Below are 22,797 nucleotides of genomic sequence, written 5' to 3' on the forward strand. Positions count from 1 at the left end.
CAGACACGTACAGACCTACACATACAGACACGTACAGATGTACACAAAGAGATGCTCACACACACGTGTTCTTGTCTGTTTGCACAATTAGTTACTATACCCATAAGGCTGCACGAGAGCCGAAAACGAACTGGAATATCCTGTCAACTCGTAATGATATGTTCGTTACATGTGTCAATCGCGGCTTGTACGGGGTTCACGAGTTGCAGGTTCGCGTACACCCCTCCACGTTGTCGTTGTATGTTCGTACATGCCTATACAGTTAGTAAAAGCAAGTAATCGCGTGATATATTTAGGTGTCCGGACAAAGATTGTTTGTATTCCTAGAAAGAACACATTTCCCCGTTTTGAAATTGAGTTGTTCAAGTTCATTTTATTCTCCCATGCACCTTCCTCATTTATAATAGCTATTTTTTCTACAGTCGATCTATTGCCGTTTCCAACTGAAATTATTTGGCGTAACCACTGCAATATTAATCTATACATATAAATAGAAATCGTAAATGGTAAAGTAACGTTATAAGGAAACACTAAACAATTTTCAGAACAGACGGGAAACTTTCTAAATGCAAAAGCTTATCAGCCCAGTGTGGGTCTATGGCGCCGTGTTTCTATGGGGAATGAACTTGTAACAGCCTTTGGGTGTCAATTTCTTATTCCAATTTCATGGGGAGATATTTAAGTGGTCTTCTGTCCACAGTATTTACCATCACGACCGTGACTGATGAAATGTGATTGATGACATCAGTCATATCGTCCTATCTATGTTCAACAACTACCCCAACATAACACGTATGTCCCCGCACCCAGGGTGTGTCCACATAAGGCAACGCTAACGGGATGGGCATTCCCAGAACAGGCATAGGCAAAGACACAAATGCACTTCAATATACCTCATCCGTCTCAACAGACCATGAAATGGTTGCAGCGGACATTCACACTGTAACCGGTATACCTGTATGTGAGTCAAACAGTACTTCACCCAAAAAATAGCATCAGGCAGAGACCATTTTGTCACTGTGCAGAGCTTCGGAATAGTATATTCACAAAAATGTGAGGGGCGTAATGTACCAGGATGAGTACAGCGTTCCATTCAACAAGTCACGGTAGAATTCGTCTTAATGTAGGATCGAGGCAGCGAGAGTTCACTGTAGCCAGGTATTGCAAGGATAGAAGGGTGGTTGAAATGTTCTAAGCCGAACATTGAGTTGGTCACAAATTATTTTTCATCATAATCCCCCCTGAGATCCACTTGCTTCACAATGATGCTGGAATGCCTGGATCCCACTAGTGAAGAAGGTTTCCAACTGATGGCTTACAAAGGCTTCAAAAGCAGCAATGACGTCATCGTTATTTGCAAGGCAGTTTTTCCTTTAAGTTAGGGATAATCCTTGATATTCTCACTGTGTCCCCAAAAGAGTTTAGTATAATATTGTCCATTCATGGTCTGACCTTTCGGGAGGTAGTCCACCAGTAAGATTCCTTTGGAATCCCAGAAAGCTGAAGCCATCACCTTGCCAGCTTTATATTTTCCACTGATTTGGCCGATGTTTAGTCAATGGTTGATAGTGGTGAAATTTAAGACTGGTCCAGAGATACAAATCACACAAATCACTCAAATAAATTGAGTGAGCGGAGCGGTCGGGTAGCCTTGTGTTTAAAGCGTTCGCTCGTCACGCCGAAGACAATGTGTGAAGGCCATTTCAGGAGAGATGCGTACTGTACTGGCTGTGTTACGTGTGGTGATGCGTGGATCATTTATTATCATATCATGTATTCTATCAACATTTCCTTTGTGACAAAGGTAAAAGTCTTCCAGATCTTAATGGAGTCTTTCTCGTCCCCTCTTAAACCCGGCCTCCTGCTCACCTAATAACAACGACAAACGAAGGAGCATCATCCCCTAAAGTTGGAACATGGATGGATGGCTGTCGAAGCTAGCCATGTCAGTTGAGGGTACTTACCAATGTTGTCCATTTTCATAAACAGAATACCTCATCAATGTGATGCCTGCAGAAATATGCTGCCTGATTGTGTATTTGGTTTAAAATCGGCCAGGAAGCATGGACAGCTTTGTGCTTAATACATGCAAACAGCTAAGTGTGTGCTGTATATCTTCGTAGTAGGCTCAGTCACCCCCCCCCCCCCCCCGTGAGGTCAGATGTTACCAGTCACTACAGGCAGCTTCCGATTACTCTACTATATCCTATGGTCATCAAGGTTTCAATTATCTGAACGTAGGCGAGCTGTGGCCTCCCTTGGGAGGGTCAAATTAGCATTCACTCGGCACTATCAAGCAGTATCCGTCGGAGTTCTGTCGTAAAACGATCATCCTCGTTTCAATTAAGAAGCGCCCAAAATAGCCCTTCCAGGGATACTTAATGTCTGTTGGACTTGACGTACCAATAGGTACTAGTTACTTATGACGTGGAAGACAAAGTCTTTTACTATTAATCCGGTGAGTTGTATTCCCAGCTTAAAGATTAAAACTCTTCTCAATGGAATGAATGCGGTCTATCATCAGGAAGATATAACAAATATATGTAATAAAAAGTTAAAAGCTTTGCAAACAAAGAAATGTTCTTTTATATTCGGTGTTTCAGAGTAATCATTTCATATATTTTATGTTCAATTGGGGATATGTTCTCTGCTTTCAAATTCAAATGACTCGAAATACGATAAAAACAACCCTATATATATATGTGTGTGGTTTTTTTAAGCAAACAGGTAACAAACACGGAACCACAAATTGATATGAGTTTTAGCATGTAGTGAAACCTGATGGTGTTATCAATATTTTTGGTTGCACTTTGGAAGTCCCGAGTAAAAACGCAACATTTAAAACGAATCGCCAAAACGCACCATTTCAATGAATATGTGGGTATCATGCACCCATTTCTCGCGAAAAATGCACGAAGTGTCACGAACTGTAGTGGGTATAAAACTGTGGCCGATTCTTGGACCTACCACTCCTTGGTCAACAATGCCACGCCTAACTCAAATTCAGAGAAACCAGGCTATCGGACGTTTGGAAGCTGGAGAGTCTGTCTAAGATGTTGCTCCGTCATTTCAACGTTATCATAACCACAATTTACAATCTCCTGCATCGATACAATGCTACACAGACCACAGATGACCTTCCTCGGAGCGTTCGTCCTAGGGTCACCACACCTCGACAAAATCGGCAGATTACCCGTCAACACCAGCGACATCCGTTCCTAACTGCAAGTGAAAGTGCTCGACAAACCATAGGAACACATAATCAACACATTAGCCGGGACACTGTGATCCGACGTCTCCGTTCCAACAACCTCATGCAGATGTCGCCGACCAGCACGTCGTCCTGTTCTCCAACCACGGCATCGACAAGCACCACTTCAGTGGGCACAGGGTCATCGTATTTGGCGTCATCGTGAGTGGAGGCGTGTCATCTTCTCTGATGAAAGTCGCTTTTGTGTCTCCCATGCAGACGAAAGAGTCAGAATTTGGCGGCGTCGAGGTGATCGTTTCGCTGACAGAAACGTTATCGAAAGGGATCCATGGGGTGGACCTAGCGTCATGATATGGGCAGGGATTGGACTTAATGCGAGACTTGGACACATGTGCTTTCTGAATGTTGGTCAAGGTCGGGGACACGGCGTCACTGCTCAGCGGTATATCGACCAAATGATCAGACCCACATTGTTCCATTTTTTGCACAACATCAACAACACATTTTCCAGCAGGACAATGCTCGTCCCCATGTTGCCAGAGCTACCATGGCCTTTCTGCAACAACACAACATCCGTGTTCTACCGTGGCCAGCCCTCAGCCCTGATCTGAACCTCATCGAACACTTGTGGGATGAGGTTAAAAGGCGTCTGCACAATCTGCGCCCAGTCCCTACAACTGCCGATGAACTACGCACAGCTGCTCTGGATGTGTGCAGGAGGATCCCTAGGGCCTTCACAAATCGTCTGATCCACTCAATGTACAGGAGTATGTGGCACTCCTAACGGGTATTGACCCGAAACTGTGTTAGCCCTTAACATTTGAAAAAAAACAATTATGTCATCTGCCTTTTAATCCATTAAACTGTCTTCTTGCCCTATTAGTATTTCTTGTCTTTACTGTTGAAAATAAATAACATGTATACTGCATACTCGACTTGCATTTCTTTTGCGTTAGAGTATATATATATTGGCTGGTAACATGTTCTTAAACCGCCGCTGGTGATTCATAGCTACCCAGTGATAAGACAATGTTGAAGAACTGTCCATTTCAGAGACCATTTCCCCAAATCGCCAAACTTCAATCACTCACGTTCCACAAACAGACACTTTGCTGTACACAATGACAATAGATCACAGGATATTTAATTGTAAGGAGTCCTGACCTTTACAAGCGAACATGCGATGTATTTATGTCTGTAAATAATTGTCCCTGGCTTGACCTCTGTCTCTGTAAGAGACAATATGATTGTACGTTCCCTGTTTGATCTTGAGAGATGTTCGCACCGTTGTTCTTTGTCTCACTGACTGTTACTTTACACGCTAAAGGCATATCTGGGTCCCTCTTCTCATCCGTGTCGCCTTCAGAATATTACATGAAACGGACAATTATGATTCCAAGCCTGAAGGAAACATGAAATACCCTTGAACAGGTTTCCGTCTATTAAAAAGCAACCAACATAAGTCACTGAGGTTTAGAAATATTCGGAAGCGTGCTTTGTTCGATATGATTTTACACATAAGGAGTGGCGTGATGAACATGGTTACAAGGACCGTCATTAACACTCCTGCTGTAGTAAGTGTGAGTGAGTTGGGTTTAACGCCGCTTTTAACAGTATTCAAGTTGTATCACGGCGTGTCAGCTTAATGTGGGAGGAAAGCCCGAAGTGATAGAGGTCTCAGACGTTTACCACTTCGGTGAAAACCTCGAACACGGGTATTGTGCTGATAAAACTGTGGCCGATTCTTGGACCTACCACTCCTTGGTCAACAATGCCACGCCTAACTCAAATTCAGAGAAACCAGGCTATCGGACGTTTGGAAGCTGGAGAGTCTGTCTAAGATGTTGCTCCGTCATTTCAACGTTAACATAACCACAATTTACATTCTCCTGCATCGATACAATGCTACACAGACCACAGATGACCTTCCTCGGAGCGTTCGTCCTAGGGTCACCACACCTCGACAAAATCGGCAGATTACCCGTCAACACCAGCGACATCCGTTCCTAACTGCAAGTGAAAGTGCTCGACAAACCATAGGAACACATAATCAACACATTAGCCGGGACACTGTGATCCGACGTCTCCGTTCCAACAACCTCATGCAGATGTCGCCGACCAGCACGTCGTCCTGTTCTCCAACCACGGCATCGACAAACACCACTTCAGTGGGCACAGGGTTATCGTATTTGGCGTCATCGTGAGTGGAGGCGTGTCATCTTCTCTGATGAAAGTCGCTTTTGTGTCTCCCATGCAGACGAAAGAGTCAGAATTTGGCGGCGTCGAGGTGATCGTTTCGCTGACAGAAACGTTATCGAAAGGGATCCATGGGGTGGACCTAGCGTCATGATATGGGCAGGGATTGGACTTAATGCGAGACTTGGACCCATGTGCTTTCTGAATGTTGGTCAAGGTCGGGGACACGGCGTCACTGCTCAGCGGTATATCGACCAAGTGATCAGACCCACATTGTTCCATTTTTTGCACAACATCAACAACACATTTTCCAGCAGGACAATGCTCGTCCCCATGTTGCCAGAGCTACCATGGCCTTTCTGCAACAACACAACATCCGTGTTCTACCGTGGCCAGCCCTCAGCCCTGATCTGAACCTCATCGAACACTTGTGGGATGAGGTTAAAAGGCGTCTGCACAATGTGCGCCCAGTCCCTACAACTGCCGATGAACTACGCACAGCTGCTCTGGATGTGTGCAGGAGGATCCCTAGGGCCTTCACAAATCGTCTGATCCACTCAATGTACAGGAGATGTGTGGCACTCCTAACGGGTATTGACCCGAAACTGTGTTAGCCCTTAACATTTGAAAAAAAACAATTATGTCATCTGCCTTTTAATCCATTAAACTGTCTTCTTGCCCTATTAGTATTTCTTGTCTTTACTGTTGAAAATAAATAACATGTATACTGCATACTCGACTTGCATTTCTTTTGCGTTAGAGTATATATATATTGGCTGGTAACATGTTCTTAAACCGCCGCTGGTGATTCATAGCTACCCAGTGATAAGACAATGTTGAAGAACTGTCCATTTCAGAGACCATTTCCCCAAATCGCCAAACTTCAATCACTCACGTTCCACAAACAGACACTTTGCTGAACACAATGACAATAGATCACAGGATATTTAATTGTAAGGAGTCCTGACCTTTACAAGCGAACATGCGATGTATTTATGTCTGTAAATAATTGTCCCTGGCTTGACCTCTGTCTCTGTAAGAGACAATATGATTGTACGTTCCCTGTTTGATCTTGAGAGATGTTCGCACCGTTGTTCTTTGTCTCACTGACTGTTACTTTACACGCTAAAGGCATATCTGGGTCCCTCTTCTCATCCGTGTCGCCTTCAGAATATTACATGAAACGGACAATTATGATTCCAAGCCTGAAGGAAACATGAAATACCCTTGAACAGGTTTCCGTCTATTAAAAAGCAACCAACATAAGTCACTGAGGTTTAGAAATATTCGGAAGCGTGCTTTGTTCGATATGATTTTACACATAAGGAGTGGCGTGATGAACATGGTTACAAGGACCGTCATTAACACTCCTGCTGTAGTAAGTGTGAGTGAGTTGGGTTTAACGCCGCTTTTAACAGTATTCAAGTTGTATCACGGCGTGTCAGCTTAATGTGGGAGGAAAGCCCGAAGTGATAGAGGTCTCAGACGTTTACCACTTCGGTGAAAACCTCGAACACGGGTATTGTGCTGATAAAACTGTGGCCGATTCTTGGACCTACCACTCCTTGGTCAACAATGCCACGCCTAACTCAAATTCAGAGAAACCAGGCTATCGGACGTTTGGAAGCTGGAGAGTCTGTCTAAGATGTTGCTCCGTCATTTCAACGTTAACATAACCACAATTTACATTCTCCTGCATCGATACAATGCTACACAGACCACAGATGACCTTCCTCGGAGCGTTCGTCCTAGGGTCACCACACCTCGACAAAATCGGCAGATTACCCGTCAACACCAGCGACATCCGTTCCTAACTGCAAGTGAAAGTGCTCGACAAACCATAGGAACACATAATCAACACATTAGCCGGGACACTGTGATCCGACGTCTCCGTTCCAACAACCTCATGCAGATGTCGCCGACCAGCACGTCGTCCTGTTCTCCAACCACGGCATCGACAAGCACCACTTCAGTGGGCACAGGGTTATCGTATTTGGCGTCATCGTGAGTGGAGGCGTGTCATCTTCTCTGATGAAAGTCGCTTTTGTGTCTCCCATGCAGACGAAAGAGTCAGAATTTGGCGGCGTCGAGGTGATCGTTTCGCTGACAGAAACGTTATCGAAAGGGATCCATGGGGTGGACCTAGCGTCATGATATGGGCAGGGATTGGACTTAATGCGAGACTTGGACCCATTAAACTGTCTTCTTGCCCTATTAGTATTTCTTGTCTTTACTGTTGAAAATAAATAACATGTATACTGCATACTCAACTTGCATTTCTTTTGCGTTAGAGTATATATATATTGGCTGGTAACATGTTCTTAAACCGCCGCTGGTGATTCATAGCTACCCAGTGGTAAGACAATGTTGAAGAACAGTCCATTTCAGAGACCATTTCCCCAAATCGCCAAACTTCAATCACTCAAGTTCCACAAACAGACACTTTGCTGAACACAATGACAATAGATCACAGGATATTTAATTGTAAGGAGTCCAGACCTTTACAAGCGAACATGCGATGTATTTATGTCTGTAAATAATTGTCCCTGGCTTGACCTCTGTCTCTGTAAGAGACAATATGATTGTACGTTCCCTGTTTGATCTTGGGAGATGTTCGCACCGTTGTTCTTTGTCTCACTGACTGTAACTTTACACGCTAAAGGCATATCTGGGTCCCTCTTCTCATCCGTGTCGCCTTCAGAATATTACATGAAACGGACAATGATGTTTCCAAGCCTGAGGGAAACATGAAATACCCTTGAACAGGTTTCCGTCTATCGAAAAGCAACCGAAATAAATTACTGAGGTTTGGAAATATTCGGAAGCGTGCTTTGTTCGATGTGAATTTTACACATAAGGAGTGGCGTGATGAACATGGTTACAAGGACCGTCATTAACACTCCTGCTGTAGTGAGTGTGAGTGAGTTGGGTTTAACGCCGCTTTTAACAGTATTCAAGTTATATCACGGCGTGTCAGCTTAATGTGGGAGGAAAGCCCGAAGTGAAAGAGGTCTCAGACGTTTACCACTTCGGTGAAAACCTCGAACACGGGTATTGTGCTGATAAACCTTGAAACATAATCGGGGTGAACCGGGATTCGAACCCCCAGTCATAGCTTTTTTGGCGTGCTCAAGGGACGCAACTCTGCACAGCGAATCATGGCGCCTTAGACGACTGGGCCATCCGTGCCCCCCCCCCCCCCCCCCCCCCCGCCCCCCCTGCTGTAGATGCCTGTTGTTTCGTTATGAGTGTCGTGTTGTGTAAATCTGTTTCGTCATTCTAAAAGCTGACAAGTTCAACTCTGAATATACTGATATAAATTATGTTCAATATCCTTCAAAGTTCAAATCTTTCACAACATATAGGTGAGCGATGAACACAAGTGCACGCGTGTACCATTCTGCCATCATGTGCACTGCTTTTGGACATAAAACTACTCGAGGTTAGAGCACCCGCCTCGAGCCGTACAGAAAGCACTTTTCACCTAGAGTTATGAAGTATTTTGTAAATGACATTTAATTAAGATTTCTTTTCTTTAATTGTTGCTTTCGTGTTTCAAATCATTGGTGTTATTGGATTGATTCTTCAAAGTTCAAAGCGGGAAACAACCCATCGCTGCATGTCTTGAATGCTTATTAATTGTATTACTTGTAAGTATGACGTTTTCGAATTTAATTATGAATGCCAATAAACATCGTTTTAATAGATTTCTGAGAGTGACATAGGAAAGTTAAGACATTAATTGCAGTCAGCAACGAATCAATAACACTTTGACACTTAAACCCATGAAACTCCATTGTGGTACTTGGGCAAATGTCTCTGTGTTCACGAAAAATCGTTAGGAGTGCGTAAATGTTGTCTTACAAACGGGCAGTCTTCCAGTGCATGTGAAAGCAGTTGATTGGGGTACGATGAAAAACAATCTAACAGGTCAACCACTCATCGTGACCGACAAATGTCCAGTTCAGTCGGATCCTGCGACAAGCATTCGAGAAGAGATCCGGCAAAAATGCCCTTGTGAAAGTATCCTAGGCTCATGATTTAGAAATGATAGTGTCATTGCGACTGATCTGGGACAACCATTGTCTGAAGAACATTTGATTCAAAAGGCTAATTACCCTGTAGCCATGACATATATATGTCTCCATAACAGAATTGTCATTATTTATAAGATGCTAATCCCCGTTGTTAATCCTAACCAACATTTCATTGTATATTGACTGTCAGCTATCCTGGACTACCGCATCACTTCCCGTTAATTACTGTTATTTATAGTATGACATTTATTGCCTTAATTGTTCGACCCCTGAACTGTGCCGGCTCATCACGCCCATATGTCCCATGTCCAGAGCAACGTCATTGTCTCTTTGTCTGTCCATTGTTGTTCATTACTATATATGTGTTATCATTACACTGTTAGTCAGTTAAAACAAGAATTGCAGTTAGATCCGCTATCTGTCATAGATCTCCTAAAGCCAAGAGATGCAATAGCGAAGGCCAAACTAACTCTATTTCTGAGAGATGGACAGCTGCTCGAACGTATATAAACAGAGCAGCCAAGGATAAAAATGAAATCATATCAATAAAAGAAAATAGAAATCATATCAATGCAAAAACAGAAATTATGTGAACACCGAACTCACAATAGTTATGTGAACCCTTCTCACACACAGGAGTCCCAAAGAGGGACAGGTCAGCCGAAATTGCCTCGGCAGAAGGCGACCTCTTAAACACCTAATGCAACAACAACTGTTAGTCAGGCTTGGTATTCCGAGTGCTGGTGTAGGGACGACCTCGAGCAGGATGTGCCGCTCGTAGGAAACGTCCTGAGGTTGAGCTGGAGCTCCGCTCACCTCATGTATGCCTGAGCTGGATGGTCCGCTCACCTCATGTATGCCTGAGCTGGAAGGTCCGCTCATTGCTGTGTTTGTGTTGTCAGAGCAGGTATTCCGCTCATTATGTATTTATTGTCGTGCTTAAATCGTTCCAGGACGGTGATGTCGATTTTGTCCTTGATTCCTCCAAGAGCCAACTCCCCGTCATCATGCGCGTTGACAATACCACTGAACGAGAGACATATACGAAAGTTTATAGAAGCTGTCTCTCTTGTATTTGCTTATTGCAATATTCATATTTCTGTACATATTTTACCAAGGCAAAATATGTAACTCGTTCGCGTTTATTTACCGTTGTGATTAGGAACAGTGGTGTTAATGTATTGTAAATCTACACAATTTATCACCTGTGGCAGACACACGTGAAGATCTGGGTCAGAATAGGCCTTTAGCAACAAAAGGTGATCCAGCACGCTGACTTTGTTGGTGCATGTCATCGTATCCCAACTGCGTCATGTCCATCCATGGATTGTTTGATTCACACTCCAATATCTACAAACCGACATCATATAGCTGGAGTATTGGTGAGTGAAGCGTTAAACAAACAAACTGTTGCAGATGTGTACCGATGCATTAAATAGGTGAAAACAGGTTCCTGGCGATTTGGGATTTCCTGGGCGAAAATTAATTTACGTTAAAAAGTGTCATTACCTGCGTGTAGTACATCAGTGCAATGCCTTGATCTACACCTATATTCACTCTTACTACGTGTACGTACGGAGATCCAGCTCCTCTATTTACTCGGACAAATCGATCCTTAATGACCCAATTATCTTCGAAAGTAGTAACAGAAAGCCATCGGTAGTTGCTGAAACCAATCCACCAAGCACACAAGTCACACGCTGGATACGTTGTCGTAATTAACTTGTAAAATAACCTACCCGTCTTGATACCATTTATAATTTATAACGAACACGATATATTCCACCTTAAGACGTCTCAATTTCAGTTGAAATGCCAGCCAGTCCCAGCCAGTTCTAGATAATCCTTCCATTTGTAATAGTTGAAGAAAAAACAACTATGCACATGCTGAACAGTGAACTGTTCGTCCAACATGTGTTTGTCTTGCAAAATGTTTGCTAACTCTTGACGAACATATGCTTCTTTGATAAAAGGCTACATCTCCAGAACATCGGATAACGTCACTGAAATTTTACAGAAAAAAGCCCGTTGTCTTTATACTTATGAAAGTAATTCGAAAATAAACACGATAATATTATCAAAGATTATACTTCAACGTAAACGTAATTGACAGTGAATGTATACTTAATGAAAGTTGGAAATTAACAAAACACCAAATAGATTAATGGAGCAGAGTAAGAACAGCAGCGTGGCTCTGACACTTTGAGTTGTTTCTTTTAACAGACCGATATGCGGTATCTGTAGACTTACGCATGTTTCACTGGCTTAAGCTAGTTTAGCGCCGTTCAGTATGACCCTGTAGGATGTGTATGTTTCTGAGAACACAGAAGATCCAGGTCCGCACAGCGAACAATCATCACGTTACATGGTGGGCGATTCAATTAGTGCAGCCAGTCACATTACGTAGGCCCAAGGTGATTCCAAATATAGCATCTCATTCACGTAAGTGTGCCTGAACAACTTCTTATTACAGACATTGCCATCAGACGTTTTCATAATATATGTATTTTAATATTTCTTTGGCTAGATTAATTGATTTCAAACTCAACTTTATTTAAGAAATCTGTTGTCTGCTAGATGAGTATAAGGTCCCGTTTCTTTTAACGGTTACACACCCGTGGGTAAGAAACCCAGTTGAGATAACTGGCATCAAACATACAATGTATGTGTGTGATGGCATTCCAGGCCAGTGATTGGCTACGCCATGGCGATGACCTGAGGTCAGATTATGACGGTCTACTTATCGTATGTTACTGATAAGTTACTCGTGCTTCAGTCAATGTTGACCTGCGTCTGTGTTGAACGTTGTAGATTTAGAGTGTCAACACTCTGGTTGCCACAGCGACATATATGTCCCTCCTCTTCAACCCTTACTTCAAAGCTGAATACAATTTGAAAAATCGCGCACACTAACACACTTCACAGTTTTTATTTCTATGGGAAATTCCCTCTTCTGTGATTTCATCTACTGTCATTTTAGGCAAAGGTACATTGTGAATCTCGCCATTTTTTATACATGACAACATCATGTCGTTATATACTGTGTGTTTAGGAATCTAAATATCGGATTTTTACTCGAAGAATTGAATTTCAAAAATAGAATATTAGTGATCACGGGTATCTGTTTTTCATCAAATCACCAGTGAAAATTGTGAAACGTCGCCGATAAGCCTAGAATCGTTTAGCATGTTTTGGAAAATACACAAGCACGAGCCTCGAAGTGTACTTTCCTCCCTGTTGGATAGTGTTTACAAAATCACGTTTCACGCATACCGGTTATAATACGCCTATTAAAGCCTAGATCACGTATATATGAAACTCAGCGGCGATAAATGCATTCCTGAATTCTTCATACATTTCAGAATCAAATGACAAATGGTCTTTGTCACCAATACAATTGCAAACAATCAAGATGAACTCAGATTTTACAAGGGTATCGTAGCACGAATTATGGATTTATAAATATATATATATATTGCAATGACCAGGTAAATTCAACAGAAATCGTAAAATGTTTCGTCCTATGTGACGCGAAATCACGCTTAACGACAATGGTAGTTATCTACATAGTTGTCTTGGTTACATTGGAAAACATAAAAAACAGATAACAGAAGGCAGATTGTCTGATTGTTTCTAATTACTTCCACGACACGTGTATGCATATACGATCCCTTAATCAACGAAAATCCTCCTCTGAAACTCCTCCTACTGTTTTCAGTGAACACGCCATTTTGTAAAAGTCGGTCACCGGTAGTGATGTCATGCGGAAGTAATCAGTGTTGTACATATTTGGTAATTTCTTTGAGGTAAAAATAATAAACTCGACATCCTGCGTGTTCTTTTAATAATATCTAGTTTGTATTATTTATGAGTAGTAAGCACTACGTCGGATGACGTCACTCATGACCATTGTGTAATGTATTAATGCGCCCCTTCGATCATGAGAATATACACAATGCATCGAATCGATACTAAAAATGTGCTTTTCAAGGGTGTATTAGAAACATTACTGCTCTCGTATCTGTCAGATACAATTTGTCTTACAACTCGTTGTTACAAAGCCTATCTAACTCGCTTTCACTCCTTAGATACGTTTTGAAACAACTCGTTGTGACACAAATGGTATCTGACAGACACTAATGTATTAATCTTTATAGATCACCCGGGCTTTGGCTCTCGTGATATGACTATAACAACTCGGGTCCATCATTTAATACACAACAGATGATGCCAAAACATTTCTTTAATCTTTGAAATATCCTCTTTCGATTCTATCTATGTTCAACATTTTTTTAGTTATTAAGTGCTGATCAGCAGCTGGAATCTAAACAGCACCATTCATCTTTTATCAATAACACTATTCAGTCGGATTCTTTCTGGCAGTTTATGGATGAATAATAACGAACTAAAAGGGGATAGATCAAACTGTATTCAATTTATTTGGAGCATAGGGTTACAATACTACTTTCACTCTTGTATGATAATTATCATTACAGTTAAATGTAGTGAGTTACCCAGACAGTATTTTCTATAAAAAATCTTTCGTCAGATAGCAGTTATGTTCATTGTATGGGTAAATTTGCTGTGGACAGAAAGTTATATATGTCACAATGCAAAACTGATCCATCTGCTATAATATTAAATGGCAATGTATCTATACAGACAATGTACACTTATGTTTACTGAAGCCTTGAACTCTACTGAATTATAATCTAAGTTTACTACATTTGAAGTCTTTATTGTAAATAAGTACATAAAATAAAACAGCAGCAGATTCTTTATTCCATTTATTTTTATATTTTCTTAGACATAAACTGAATAACGAACCTGGTGCTTGTTAGTTTTCCTTATTCAAAAGTACTGAATAGCTTAACAGTTGTTGGGAGATAGACTATAGACTTTCTTATATTTGAAAGAATTGTTGCACATAAACTGAATAACGAACCCGGTGCTGGTTTGTTTTTCGTTATTCAAAAGTACTGAATAACTAAACAGCTTTTGGATGATGATGTAAGACGAACCTTCTGTCATATATCAAATGAGTTTCAGTATATTTGACCACATTACTGTAGTTGTTTAACATACAGCCTTTGGATAACGAACCCGATGCTGGCTTGTTTTCCGTTATTCGAAAAATGAATGACGAATAACGAACCCACTGGAAATACGGTATCTTATATTTGTTATACCAAGTCTGAATAACGAACCCGGTGCTGGCTTGTTTTTCGTTATTCGAAAAACGAATAACGAATTACGAATAACGAATAACGAACCCGCTGCTAACTTCAGCCCCCTTATTCTACCCCGGGGCTCACGGGTCTCCAGCTGATGTAAGGAGTGCAGCCTGTGGGTCTTACCTGAAGTTTACATTCTCTCGGAAATACCCGTCTCGTCCATCAAACAAGATGCAAGTTGAATAATACACTGCCAACATCTGTCAGTGAAGAATTATTTTTTTTTAAATCTATAATCTAAAATATAGTGAAACCAGCATACACGCCAAAATGCAACGGACATTTCGCGGTATTGTGTACATCGTGTCACAGCATGCGAAATTGCCAGAAATAACGAGTTACTGATACAACTTGTAACACCGAGGATTGAACAGTAGCAGTGAGATCGACGGCCACTGTTGACAAATGCCACATTCATCACCAGGTTGATAACAACGGCTCTGGTCTAGAGGAATATTACACCGGGCTTGGGGTGAGAGGTGGCTCACGTGATAGCTTATTGCACTTTCTGTTCCGATTCCGACTAATTCATAAACATGTGTTTATGAATCACTATCAAATAGTGATGATACCAGGTGTTCGCGAAAAAGTGTGCGTACCCTGCTCCACACATGGCACCTCACAAACACATGGGGGGCAAGTCAACTGTTCACCTGAAAAAAAGACGGGAAACAAATGAGACCAATTTGCTTCTCTGACATGTATTTATATTAAAATTCATCACATATCTACGGTTATACTATTTGCTCAACGTCAATTATCAGGTGAAGGAAATTGTTAAAAAGGCCAATTAACGCCCTTTTCATTCAGGTTTTTGTTTGGTGTTACTACTATAATTGATAAACCAATGTTCAAATGTTCTTATTTTCTGTATGTCTAGTCCCCCTGCCTTTCAATTCACGCCTTCAAACGAACTGTCATATCAAAACATAATTAGAGATGGAACACTTCCTTGCATTATTCCAAGTCCAAACTCGCAAACATTGTTACAACTAGGCCAGCTATCGAAGCCATCTCTGACTGTACAAGCAGGGACAAATATAATGCCGCCAGAATGAAATACGGACTTTGGTCAACATCCTATGCGGATTACAATGAGCTTCACAGATGACCACCATTACCCTTGATCTGCCAATGGGAGTTCTGGCTATCACGCCAATGTATTTTCATGTAGCTGTCACAAACAATGACTGAGACACGTAGTGGTTGTCCTTCACATTTGATTTAGACAACATTTAGTGAGACTCCAGACGTTCTGGCGTCACGAACCTTGACCCGTGGAGCAACGTCCATGCTGGTTCTGATACGCGATGATGTCGTTCATCAACTTATTCAGTATCGTGTAGGTAAGTAGAGAGCCTTAGATTGGAATGGTGTTGTTATGGCACCGCCTCTGTTTGATGAAGAAACAAAATTACCTTAAATGAATTTACAGGACATTTATCATTTTATGGTTAGGTTTCTTGGTAGGATAAAGCCAGCGGATACGACGGTATCCGATGGGACTATTTGCGGATGAAGATGCATATATACGTATGAGAGGTAAGGTGGGCACTACTTTCAGTAGTGTTTTTCAACCATGGCATCGTCCTTGTCAATGGGCGATTGAGTCAGAATTAACAATTTAAACATGACGTTATATCAGAAAGAGGTCATTGTGGTTGTGTGTTTTGGGATGACTAAGGCTCGCTAAGACAATATCTATTCCTGATACAGGATATTTATAATTACTTTATCAAAACACACTCGTGTGATAACCTCTATTTGTCTGTAGTATAATTTTGTATTTGATTAAATTTTGGTGTGGCATAGTTCGTGTATGTGAATGTATTTGTTTTTTGTTTTTTACATTGGGTTAGTGAGTGATGATTTTATGCTGAAGTCAGCATTTTGAGCTTCATGTGTGTATCACGACTTCCTGTATATGACCACGTGTGGGAGGTACACCACTGGTTGACATCATGATAAAGTATCCACGCCGCAGACTACAAGTTTCTTTGACAATATTGATGGACAAATTTGATATTGACGACCCTCCTCAGGGTTACTTGGGAGCTATTCTATACCAGATCACCCATAGGTGATGCTTTTGTAAACTGTTGTTGGATCTATTGCGATGACAAAACTGCAACAAAACACCCAAATGCCACGAGGGGAGAACGTCTGTACCCTCAATAAAGAGTGGAGACATTTCCCTTTGTGACCCAATTTCACACCCATCTTGTCAAACATTGACATCAAGAACGGGCACTAAACACATTCATGCCTGTCAGGGGGCACTTGACAATTGTCCCGAAGGAACATATTTGGGATCTTGAATGCGACAGGGTTATTGTCAGATTGAAGGACGCGTGGGGCGGTCATTCATATGTTGGAGATTGACAAGGAAACTGAAATAATGTGTCGTGAAAAATGTATATGTGATTATCTGGAACAGATCGATGGGTCGTAAGAAGAGGACAAATTGTCGGGTGTTTGGAGGAGTATTGGGTAATTAAGCCTTCGTTCAATCTAAACAGAAGAATGGCAATGTGCCTGATATATGTCGGTGATACCGTCGATGTTATTGCCAAATGAAGCCTTTTTATCATTTCTTTTCAACACCCATGTGTTTAAAATGATGCTTGTGCACAAAAACGATATATGTTAAGTAATCTCTTAGAACTTCAATGGATATCATATTAACGATCAAGAAGGAGGCGCATGTGTGGCATTGTCGTCTAATGTGATAGTGATGCGTCCTTTAGCCGTGCCACGATCCTGTGTTCATAGATTCAGCATGTCGGTGCTGGCGGGTGTCATCAAAGTGGCAAATGTCAAAACCTGAACATAAAAGAAGAGAGCGAAACCAAAATTGTTCACAAATTATTTTTAATAAACTTGATAGAATTTTCTAGTATACCCGAAGGCAACAAAAGTTTAATTACCCACATGGCACTACGTAAACAGGCAACATAATACGTGACATCCGGACATTGTTTGTTTGTTTGTTTGTTGTTTAACGCCACACTCAGCAATATTCTAGCTATATGACGGCGGTCTGTAAATAATCGAGTCCAGCCAATCCAGTGATTGACATCATGAGCATTGATCCACGCAATTGGGATACGATGACATGCATCAATCAAGTCAGCGAGCATGACAGTTAGTCGTCTCTTACGACAAGTATGGGTTGCTGAAGACCAAGTCTACCCCGTATCTTCACGGGTACACCCGGACATTGGACATGTCTGGTATTACTTCGATAAATTTATTTAATAGCTCATTCATAACTTTGTTTTAAAATATTATCAATAATGGACACCATATCAATATATAGATAAATGTATTGCATCATCAGTTCCATTAACTTTATTATTATCAATAATAAGGGTTGTCTTCATATGACAAACATGCATCCTTTCTTGCATCTTAACAGAACGTTGAATAAGGATTGCAGATCAAAACTCAAAACCGGTGGTAGTTTCGAAAAGGCCGCCATATTGTTTTCTGTTTTTGTTTTAGAATCCTTTTTCAGGGTGATCAAACTGACAAGATGCAATGGATTCCGCAAAACAGCAACAGTAATGAATTTTGAATTTAGGGAATTCTCATAATGTGTCACTAGATCTGATACTTAAAGAAGCACTACATTTAGCCCATCTAACCTTTGATATTTAGATAAGTACCCACTTCGCTGCATCAGATTTAAGCCATGCTCATTACTGAAAGTAACTTTTGATTTGCCACTGGGAAGAAACGCCATATTAAAATCCATTATTGTACCGAAACTAATCCACCTGTTTTCTTCTTTACCTAATCCACCAGATAATATCATTGCTAGTTTGCAAAATAAATGAGTTTAGTTTGTTTGGATAAATAAGCTCGATAACATTAAAAGGAAGTACAGGTTCACAAAAGACGGAGGAATCAAAGTACCAAAATCAAAGAATTCATTCAAGCTCAAAAGTTATCAATAATAAGACGATATTACATGAAAAGATCAAAATGGTGTGCAATGTTTGAAAAGTAAATACCATAGTTAAATTCGTTCAATGTAATGGAACTAAACTGTAATCATTTGAAACCAAATATTCTCCCAAATATAAGAAACACATGTTATACGATCTTAAAAAACATATTAGAAAATGGGAACACGAACTGCAAATACATTTCCCCAACGATAGATTGAAAAAGACAACATGATCCCATTTCGATGTACAGGGCGCACTCCACTGGAGTGCTTTCAACACTAAATCTTACGCAAGTTCCTACCTACTAGCAATCTGTTAAACAAATGGGTTATGTTAACAGTGGAACTTTGTAAACTTTGTGACTTCTGTAAATTAGAATTATACCACGTGTTTTGGGAGATACTTGGAAAGATGGCTTACTGCGAAAAAAGAACTGAAAATCGTTCTTAACAAGGAGAAAATACTTCTTGGTTTCCCGGAAAGAAATAATGACCCTTTAAATATAGTAGTTATATTTGTTAAAAAAACTCATTTACGAAACTAAAGAGCAAAGACTGCCAGCTTTCCAAAATGTTCAACTTAAACTGTCAGAATACGATAAGGTAAACTGTGCAGCTGCTATAACCAGTTCTGATCAACATGTCATATGCTTTTCATATAATATAACCCATATGCAATAGACATGTAAAGGCCATCTCAAAAATGTCAAGGAACATATTATTTTTACGTAACCTTTATCTGATATTGTATCATAACGCAAGCCCATTGTCTTTGCCCATTGCTACTTGGTTGTAAATGTTGGCCTTTTGTACATGTATAAACAGTCCTTCTTTATTCTATGTTGTGTGGAGTCCATAAATTAAACCTTGGTGAAATGAAGTAAGGACAGATAGCGGTCATATGAAAAATACCTGCAGAAATTTTGCAACTCGAGTTGGCCAAACTGGGAACTATGTCTTGTTAATGTTCGTTTTCAACATTAGTGTTATTTCCAGGCACCTAAACGTATTGAGTAGTCGTACAATCTTGAGTCAGTATACTGTGTCTGAGCTGGGTATCCATGTTAAACTGCAGCATGGTATCTCAGTGGGCAAGCATTATAAAACTGGCATTAGACTAGATAAGTCACACATACACACACACACACACACACACACACACACACACACACACACACACACACACACACACACACATATACACACGCACGCACGCACGCACGCACGCACGCACGCACACACACACACACACACATTTGCACCTCACCTCGCCTCGCCTCAATAATAACACAATATGGTTTTACATTCCTTTTACAAATATTCAACCAGCAACAGCACCAGGAATGGGCTTCACGCATTGTTCTACTGCGGGGAAACGAACCCCTGGCCTTCGAATGCTTTAACCACGTGGCTACCTCACCATCCCTGTGAATTACAGAAATAGGATGTAGAGAACGTTAATTGTGTTATGTTCTATATCAATAATCATGTTACACTTTCACTGTTCAGCTCAGAGCAGATGCATGTTAAACCCGGTTCACAGAAACGTCGTAAAATATCAGAAGCGTGATTGTGTTCCTCAGTTTTCTGAAATATAAAATTCATCATGTCACATTTGCAAATGACAGCCTGGGTAGAACGTCTGCACGGACTGTGGAAGGTCGGTGTTTTGCGCCATACCAAAAGACGTTAAAAGATGATACGTGTTGTCGCTCGGCAATTAGGGGATAAAAACAATGCAAGGACTTGTCGGCAATTTACAGCCCACTGTCATATAGCTGGTATATTGCTGAGTGCGGCGTTAAACAACAAACAAACTTCTATGTTACGCGTAATGTGTCACTTCGAGCATCGGTTATGTGGTAGCTTAGTATTTTCAGCGTTTGCTCGTCGAATGATTCGATTCCCTTAAAGGATACAATGTGTGAAGCCCATTTCTGGTTTCCAACGCCATGATATTGCTGGAATAAAAGCGTCGTAAAACCTTGCTCACTCACTCATTCACTCAATCATTGTCTTCCTACTTTCTTATAAGCTAAGGAAAATGAAAAATTCGTCATTTAACATTAACAATCAATCTCGGACTAGAGCACACTTGTATACATTGAAAACGAATAGCTTTTGATTTCCAGGCAGTTGTAAATCTAGCACGCACGCACGCACGCACGCACGCACGCACGCACGCACGCACACACTCACATACACAATCAGTCATATATATATTCTTTCGGTAAATCAAGGTCGCTTTTTACATTGATTACATGCTGTGCAGAATACATACATATGAATTGGAGTTGACAGGATAGAGGTTTATGATATTATTCACTTAGTAATATACATGAAAGCATAAAATAAGAAATGTTAATTTGTGTGTTGCCAAAATCCCTCAACCTTAAAACGAGGATTTTGAAGGCTGTTGCCATAGGGTCGATGTCACATCCCGTATCAACCATGTCAGCGAGCCTGACCATCGGATCCCGTTAGTTGCCTCTTACGACAAACATGGTCGCCTTATTTTGTTATTCATATTAGACGATATAGTAATATAGTTTGGCGTTTGCACTAAATCAAGGCGGGTAAGTGCCATGTGTTGAATAGTCAGCGCTCTTTCCTGTCTTGTAGCGGGGATCTCTTCCGATGTGTCGACATGGTTGCTTAGGGAACAAACCATGACTGCATCTACTAAGTTCTAGACCCGCGAAGATACGGTGTAGAATAGGTCTTCAGCAACTCATGCTTGCTGTAAAAGGCAACTATGCTTGTCGTAAGAGGCGACGAACGGGATCGTATGGTCAGGCTCGCTGACATGGTTGATGCATGTCATCGATCCCAATTGCAAATATTGCTGAATGCAGCGTTAAACAACAAACAGTCACTTGAATACTACAGGAAATTTACTAAATATAAGTATCAAATCCCGTGATATAAGTGACATCACATCTTTTAACCGAATAACAAACAAGACATAAATGTTAAACAAAAGTGTTTAAAGTTATCACTACATTTACTGTTTCAGTTTCAAGAGCTGTACTGTGGAGATTCGAACTCGCAACCTCAGTTGATAACGTACCTATAATACACGTCGCTAATAAATGCAATAATCAATAAGCGCGACCTTGTTTTCACCTTACCTCACATTGCTCTTGGACGATGAGTTCTACACCAGATCAGGGGCGGTCGGGTAGCCTAATGGTCAAATCGTTCGCTCTTCACGCCAAAGACCTGGGTTCGATTCCCGACACGGGTACAATGTGTGAAGCCCATTTCTGGTGTCCCCCGCCGTGATATTGCTGGAATATTGCTAAAAGCGGCGTAAAACCATACTCACTCACTCTACACCAGATCAGAACAGGTCATCGGTACCCACGTTTCTTACACACCTGTGGGTGTGAAACCCATTTGAGACAACTGGTATCAAACATATGTGTGAGATCGAATTCCAGGCCCGTGATTGGCTACTCCATGGTGATGACCTGAGGTCAGATGATGACGGACTACTTTCCTGAGTGTAAGTCATTCATAACTTGCTCGTGCTTTAGTCGAATGTTCACCTACGTCTGCATTGAACAACAGGACCGTGTAATTAATAATAAAAATAAACAAACTCGTCCTCGTCTGCGAGTTTGTTTGTTATTATTATCAGTAACATTATCTGTTGTTATGTCAACATTATCGTTTTTTTCAGAGTGTAAACCCCCTGGATGCCACAGTCACATATGTCCCTCTTCTTCAACCCTCACTTCGAAATCGAATAAAATTCAAAATACATCACGCAGACTAATACACTTCACAGTTTTGAATTCCCCCTTCTGTTTATCATTTACTGTCATTTTAGGCAATTCAAAATTACTGAAAGTGACTTCTGAAAATTAGGTACATTGTAAATCTCGCCAAATGACAATTCACGGCGTTATATAAATATTTACTGTGTGTTTAGAAATCTAAATATCGGATATCTACTCGAATAATTAAAGTAGAAAAATAGCATATTAGCGATCACGAGTATCAAATCACTAATGACAATTCTGAAACGTCGCTGATAAGCCTAGACTCGTTTAGAATGTTTTGGAAAATACGCATACACAAATGCCGAAGTGTACGTTCCGCCATATTGGATTGTGTTTACAAAATGCCGGTTATGAGACGCCTATTCGATCAGGTATAATT

Source organism: Haliotis rufescens, unplaced genomic scaffold (genome assembly GCF_023055435.1).
Source record: "Haliotis rufescens isolate VD_foot unplaced genomic scaffold, xgHalRufe1.0.p SCAF_75, whole genome shotgun sequence".
NCBI classification, from domain to species: domain Eukaryota; kingdom Metazoa; phylum Mollusca; class Gastropoda; order Lepetellida; family Haliotidae; genus Haliotis; species Haliotis rufescens.